The sequence below is a fragment of the Lepus europaeus genome, chromosome 19, assembly GCF_033115175.1.
Source record: "Lepus europaeus isolate LE1 chromosome 19, mLepTim1.pri, whole genome shotgun sequence".
Lineage (NCBI taxonomy): Eukaryota > Metazoa > Chordata > Mammalia > Lagomorpha > Leporidae > Lepus > Lepus europaeus.
Window position 1 is genome coordinate 14,644,822 of NC_084845.1, and position 7,674 is coordinate 14,652,495.

Consider the following 7,674-nt stretch of genomic DNA (forward strand, 5'->3'; position numbering starts at 1 on the left):
TGGGCCATCCTCCACTGCCCTCCGCCACAGCAGAGAGCTGGACTGGAAGAGGAGCAACCGGGACTAGAACCTGGTGCCCATATGGGATGCCGGCACCGCAGGCAGAGGATTAACCAAGTGAGCCACAGTGCTGGAATTAGTTAATATTATAAACTTCCCTTAGAACATATAATTTCCATACATTTGTGGTTTCCAAAGTTCCTCCTGTTGTTCACTTCTTGTTTTATTCTATTGTTGTACAAAAACTGATAGTTGATATGGTTTCAATTTTTTTGAATTTGCTAAAATGTGTTTTGTAACCTATCGTATCTCAAACAATCCATCCTGTGGAATGTTTCATATACAGATGAGGACAATATGAATTCTGCAGCCATTGGATGGACTGTTCTCCTAATATGTCAGACCCACTTGGCTCCAGTAGTTGAAACCCAATGTTTCTTCATTGATTTCCTGCCTTAATCAGCTGTTCATTGCTAAAATGAGGGTATTTATATAAGTCCTCTTACTGTATTTCTGTCTCTCTCTCTTCAAATCAGTTATTTTTTTAAAAAGATTTTATTTATTTGAAAGTCAGAGTTACACAGAGTTACACAGAGAGAGGAGAGGCAGAGAGAGAGAGAGAGAGAGAGGTCTTCTGTCCGATGGTTTTCTCCCCAGATGGCTGCAATTGCTGATCCGAAGCCAGGAGCCAGGAGCTTCTTCCGGATCTCCCACATGGGTGCAGGGGCTCAAGGACTTGAGCCATCCTCTACTGCTTTCCCAGGCCATAGCAGAGAGCTGGATTGGAAGAGGAGTGCCCATATGGGATGCTGGCACTTCAGACCAGGGCGTTAACCCACTGCGACTGTGCCGGCCCAAATCAGTTATTTTTAAAGTGTGCTTAGATTTGGTGAATATATATTTATAATTGCTGTATATTGTAATATTGGCCCTTTTATCATTTTGTAAATGACCTCATCTATCTCTTTATACCTTTGACTTGATGTCTCTAAGTATAGCTACTTCTGCCTTGCTTTTAAAACCATTTAAGTTGGTTTTTCTTTTTCTTTTTTTTTACATTTGAAAGGCAGAAAGAGAGAGACAGACAGAGACAGAGATCTTCCATCCACTGGTTCACTCTCCCAAATGCCCACGATAGCCAAGGGCTGGACCAGTCCAAAGCCAAGAGTCCAGAACTCAATCTGGGTCTCCCGCATGGGTGGCAGGGCCTCAAGTCCTTGAGCTGTCAGTGCTGTCTCCAGCATGTGCATTCGCAGGAGGCTGTATCAGAAGCAGAGTAACCCAGGCTTGAACTGTGCACATTCAGGTGCCCCAAGTGGTAAGTTAACTGGTGCATCAAATGACTGCTACTGCTGCTTTCTTTTGGGTCCTATTCCCATGCACATGGAATATCTTTTTCCAGATATCTTTTTTTTTTTAATCCACTTAGCCACTCTATGTCTTAATTGGAATAAGACTGTACAATAAGATGCTACAGTAATAATTTCTCTAAGAAAACATCAATTTTAAAAACTATTCACACATGATAATACTGGTTCCTTGTAATTTTTATGTCCCCTCTCCCCAGTACAAGACCACATATGCAAATTCTCCCAGAATCATGGTTTTTACACTGGAGATCGTAAGCCAGTGGTGGACACTTGGCTTCTGCATCAACCTGACTTCCTCCACAGGAGACTGACTCATGCCTCACCCCAAGCAGAGCTGAATCACCTACATCAAATTAGGAACACAGAGAGGGGATGGGGTTAGCAGAAGCCAATGTGTAGAGCCTGAGTGGCTGTCCACCTGTGCCAGAGAGGACTCCATACGCAGACTATTGAAGAGTGTTACATGGCAGGAAGCAAGGTCCACAGATTGTCCAGTCTTGAGTGCCTAACCAGGGCTCCCACACTACCTGTAACCTCCACCAATTTCCCACCAACCCATCCAAATAAGAGCCTAAATGAGCCAAGGAGTCAGTGCAAGACTCATGTGTAATGTGGCTTTACAGTGTGGGCGATTACAGAAATGGAGAGACTGAAGCAATTAAAAAAGCACTATAATACTTGGAGTTGAAAAGTATAGTATGCAAAATGAATAATACAACAGAGGGCATCAACAGCAGAACCACCCAAGAATAATTGGTGAAGCAAAAAAACAGGTTTTTTTTTTTTTTTTTAAGATTTATTCATCTATTTGGAAGTCAGAGTTACACAGAAAACAGGCAGAGAGAGAGAGGTCTTCCATCTGCTCGTTTACTCCCCAATTGGCTGTAACGGCCGGAGCTGTGCTGATTTAAAGCCAGGAGCCAGGAGCTTCTTCTGGGTCTCCCATGCGGGTGCAGGGGCCCCAGGACTTGGGCCATCTTCTACTGCTTTCCCAGGCCATAGCAGAGAGCTTGATCAGAAGTGGAGCAGCCAAGACTTGAACCAGCGTCCATATGGGATGTCGGTGCTTCAGGCCAGGGCATTAACCTGCTGCACCACAGCATCAGCCCCAAAAACAGGTTTCTTGAAAATAGAGAACACAGAAAAAAAAAAGGAATGAAAAGTTATGGGATGTATGGAACATCATCAAATGTCATTGGTGTCAAAGAAGGATTTGAGAACAAAAAAAAAAGACTATACAATTTATTTCAAGAAAGAAGAAAAAACTTTCCAGACCTGGAGAAAGTAGAATCTACATAGAAGAAAGTTGAAGGTCACCAATCAGATTCAATCCAAATAATACCTCCAGTACATATTATAATCAAACTCTCAAAAGTCAAGGGCATTAAGAGGATCCTAAACAGCAAGAGAAGAAAGTTTTAACACAATGGGTAGCTCATTTCTCAGAGCTGGATGTTGGTTGACATATTCAAACTGCAGAAGAAGAAGAAAAACTGCTAAGAATATTGTATGAGGGGCCAGTGGTGTGGGATAGCGGGTAAAGCCATCGCCTGCAGTGCCAGTATCTCATATGGGCACCAGTTTGAGTCCTAGCTGCTCCACTTCTGATCCAGCTCTCTGCTGTGGCCTGAAAAAGCAGAAGATGGCCTAAGTACTTGGGCCCCTGCACCCATATGGGAAACCCAGAAGAATTTGGCTTCTGGCTTTGGTTTGGCCCTGCTCTGGCCATTGCAGCCATTTGGGGAGTGAACCAGCAGATGCAAGACCTCTCTCGCTCTGGCTCTGCCTCTCTGTAACTCTGCCTTTCAAGTAAAATAAATAAATATATATAAAAAAAAATACTGTCCCAACAAAGCTTTCCTTCAAAAATGATAGGACAGACAATCCAACCTGCCTTACAAGAAAGCTAAAGGAACTTTTAAACAGAAAAGAAAGGAATGTTAATGTGTAATTAAAAAAACATCTGGGGGCCAGTGCTGTGGTATAGCAGGTAAAGCCGCTGCCTGCAGTGCCAGCATCCCACTGGGCACCAGTTTGAGTCCTGGCTGCTCCACTTCTGATCCATCTCTCCTCTATGGCCTGGGAAAGCAGTAGAAGATGACCCAACTCCTTGGGCCCCTGCACTTGCGTGGGAGACCTGGAAGAAGCATCTGGCTCCTGGCTTCAGATCGGCACAGCTCCAGCTGTTGCAGTCAATTAGGGAGTGAACCAGCGGATGGAAGACCTCTCTCTCTCTCTCTCTCTCTCTCTCTCTCTCTCTCTCTCTTGTTCTCTCCTCCACTCTGTGAACTCTTTCAAATAAATAAATAAAAAGAAAAAAAAGAAAAGAAAGTGCATGGAAGGAATGGAGTTAGAGTATTTTTTGTTCTGTGATTAATATTATCAATTAAACAATCTAACTGTAAGATATTCCTTATAAATATAATAATCACAAAGCAAAAGCTCTTAACATATACACTAAAAATTTTTAAAAATTAATCAAAATACACTGATAAAGAATATCATCTGAAGGAACAAAAGATCAGAAAAGCAACTATAAAACAAGTAAAAATATGACAGTTCCAAATCCTTACCTATCAATAATTACCTTGAATGTTTAAGTTTTTCAGAAATCATCTTTAAACATCCATATTACTAATATTTACCTCACAATTCTTCTAGCCTCTCTGCCCATTATCAGCTCTAAAGCCTTAACTTCCATATTTTTAGCAATTTTCCTGGTACAACCCTATTCCATGGTACCAAATTCTATCTTCTGGTTAGGATGCTGTAAGACTCAGATTGTGTGGCTTAAATAACACTGTTATTTTTCCAGAGTTCTGGTGGCTGTGAAGCCTCTCATTAAGGTACTGTTGAGGGCTCCCTTCCCAGAAGATGTGTGGCTCCGTGTCTCCTCACATGGTCTTTCCGTGGTAGATGACCAAGAGAGAGAACTGTTTTTCTTCCTCTTCCAAGATCAGCATTTCTACCAGATTAGCACCAAATCCTTGTATCATCCTTTTTTAAAAAATATTTATTGGGGCCAGCACTGAGGTGTAGAAGGTTAAGCCTACGCCTGCAGTGCCAGCATTCCACATGGGTACTGGTTTGAATCCCAACTGCTCCGTTTCTGATCCAGCTCCCTGCTAATGTGCCCAGGGAGGCAGCAGAGGATGGATCAAGTACTTGGGCCCCTGCATCCACATGGGAGGCCAGGAAGAAGTTCCTGGCTCCTGACTTCAGCCTGGCCCAGCCCTGGCCATTGTGGTAATTTGGGGAACTGAACTGTGGATGGAAGATCTCTCTCTCTCTGCCTCTGGCTCTCCTTGTAACTCTGGGTTTCAAATAAATAAATAAATCTTTAAAAAAGATCTCATAGGCACTCAGAATAACAAAGTAGAGGGGATCCAAGAGTAAAACGGGAGTGGCTCTGTGGTGCACCGGGTTAGGCAGCCACCCACTATGCTGGCATCCCATTATCAGAGTGCCAGTTAGAGGCCTAGCTGCTCTGCTTTCCATCCAGCTCCATGCTAATGTGCCTGGGAAACCAGTGTAAGATGACCCAAGTACTTGGACCTCTGCTTCAGCCTGGACATTGCAGCCATTTGGGGAGTGAACCAGAGGTTGGGAGATCTCTTACTCTGTCTCTCCCCCTCTCTCTGTCACTCTGCCTTTCAAATAAATAAAATAAATCTTTTTAAAAAGATTAATTCAGTAGTGGTGGTCACATAATAGCTCAGTAAACAGAATGTGCTACTCTATTTCAAAGATATAAAGTAGGAAATATCCTAATAAAAAGGAACAACAGACTCATTCTCTTCCTGTATAGGAAATGAAGTAGCCACCAATTACATATCTCTAAGCTACTTTAATAAGAAACATGGAAAACATAGCTCAATATATAAAATGAGAAAGTGGCTTACCATTGGTAACCATATAAAACTTCAAAGAGCACATAAATTCTGGGAGATACATCAATTTCAAATTTAAAATCTAATAAAAGATGGTGATATAAATATACTTAAAGTTAATAGTTAAATTCTCTTACAAAAATCCAAAAACCAGTGCTTCATGATCTTATTGGCTACATAACCAGGTCAGCTGCCTTAACAGAGATGATTATGGATGATTACTAAAGTTAAGGAAGGTAAACTGATTGTTGAATTGCCCCAACCCAGTGAGGAAATTATGAATCAAAATCAAAAATATTATATGCAAAACCAATAGAAATGTGATAATGTATCATTGTAAACCCTCTTATTATAAGTCCAATAACCAGTTTATAATCACTGAAATATTTATAGATGTCTATCCTTTGAAAGGTTTTTAAGAGAATTATAATTTTATGGGGCTGGCATGTGGCATACTGGCTAAAGCTGCCACTTGCAGTGCCAGCATTCCATATGGGCACCTGTTTGAGTCTCAGCTGCTCCACTTCCGATCCAGCTCACTGCTATGGCCTGGGAAAGCAGTGGAATATAGCCCAAACCCTTGGGCCTCTGCACCCACATCCACATGGGAGACCCAGAAGAAGCTCCCGGCTCCTGGCTTCAGATAAGTGTAGCTCCGGCTATTGCGGCCGTCTGGGTTGTGAACCAGCAGATGCAAGACCTCTCTTTCTTTTTTTTTTTTATTTTTGACAGGCAGAGTGGACAGTGAGAGAGAGACAGAGAGAAAGGTCTTCCTTTTGCCGTTGGTTCACCCTCCAATGGCCGCTGTGGCTGGCGCGCTGCGGCTGGCGCACCGCGCTGATCCGATGGCAGGAGCCAGATGCTTCTCCTGGTCTCCCATGGGGTGCAGGGCCCAAGGGCTTGGGCCATCCTCCACTGCCTTCCCTGGCCACAGCAGAGAGCTGGCCTGGAAGAGGGGCAACCGGGACAGGATCGGTGCCCCGACCAGGACTAGAACCTGGTGTGCCGGTGCCGCAAGGCGGAGGATTAGCCTAGTGAGCCGTGACGCCGGCGGAAGACCTCTCTTTCTCTCTGCCTCTCCTTCTGTATAACTCTGACTTTCAAATAAATAAATCTTTAAAAAAAAAGAGATTGATAACTTTTAAGACATTGATTAGGTTAATAATTTGCATCAAACAGTCAAAATCATTTCTTCCATTTGAATCCTGGTTGATACTGACTGGAGAAGAAAAGCCTCCTTAAAAGTAATTTTCTGTGTGTGTGTGTGACATATATTTAGAGAAATATACTGTGTGAACACAAAATAGAAATAAAAGTCAACTATCTGATGAAATAAAGGGAGATTATATATCTAAAAATAAAAATAACAAAAATAACAAAACAAGAAAATTACATTAAAAAATGCAGGGCTACATTTTGTCTAAATGGGATCTTCAGTTCTGGAGAAGGTAAGTACATTACACCTAACAAGCTAAGAATTATAAAGCACAGAAAAGTATTTCAATATTACAAACAAAACCATGAAAAGGCAAAAGAGCACAAATACCAAAAGTCAGTGTGGAAAAAAAAGCCCAGAGGCCAGTGCTGTGGTGCAGCGGGTTAAGGCCCCAGCCTGCAGCACCAGCATCCCATATGGGCACCGGTTCAAGTCCCAGCTGCTTCTCTTCCAATCCAGCTCTGCTATGGCTGGCCTAGGAAAGCAGTAGAAGATGGCTCAAGGCCTTGAGCCCCTGCACCTGCAGGGGAGACCTGGAGGAAAGTCCTGGCTCCTGGCTTCGGATCAGCTCAGCTCTGGCCGTTGTGGTCATTTGGGGAATGAACCAGTGGAATGGAAGAACTCTCTCTCTATCTGGCTCTACTTCTCTCAGTAACTCTTGTCTTTCAAAATAAGTAATTCTTTTAGAAAATGTTTAATAAAAAAAAGATTAAAAAAAAAAAGCCCAGATAATAAACTCACATGGAAACACACTCAGAACATTAGGTAAACATGTATGAATGGAAGAACTCTCTATCTGGCTCTACTTCTCTTTGTAACTCCTCTGTCTTTCAAAATAAATAAAATAATTCTTTACAAAATGTTTAAAAAGAAAAAAAAGCCCAGATAATAAACTCACATGGAAACTCACTCAGAACATTAGGTAAACATGTATGAGTATTCCACACATTTAGAAATGGATTAACAGAGACCATCATATGTCAGTAGACATTAACAATGTTAATTGATATAAAAAGGTGAAATATCTGGTAATACTGAAAAAAAACTAAAATATACATCACCTGTGATTGGACAATTTTTTTTTTTTTTGACAGGCAGAGTGGACAGTGAGAGAGAGAGACAGAGAGAAAGGTCTTCCTTTGCTGTTGGTTCACCCTCCATTGGCCGCCGCGGCTAGCGCGCTGCGACTGGTGCACCG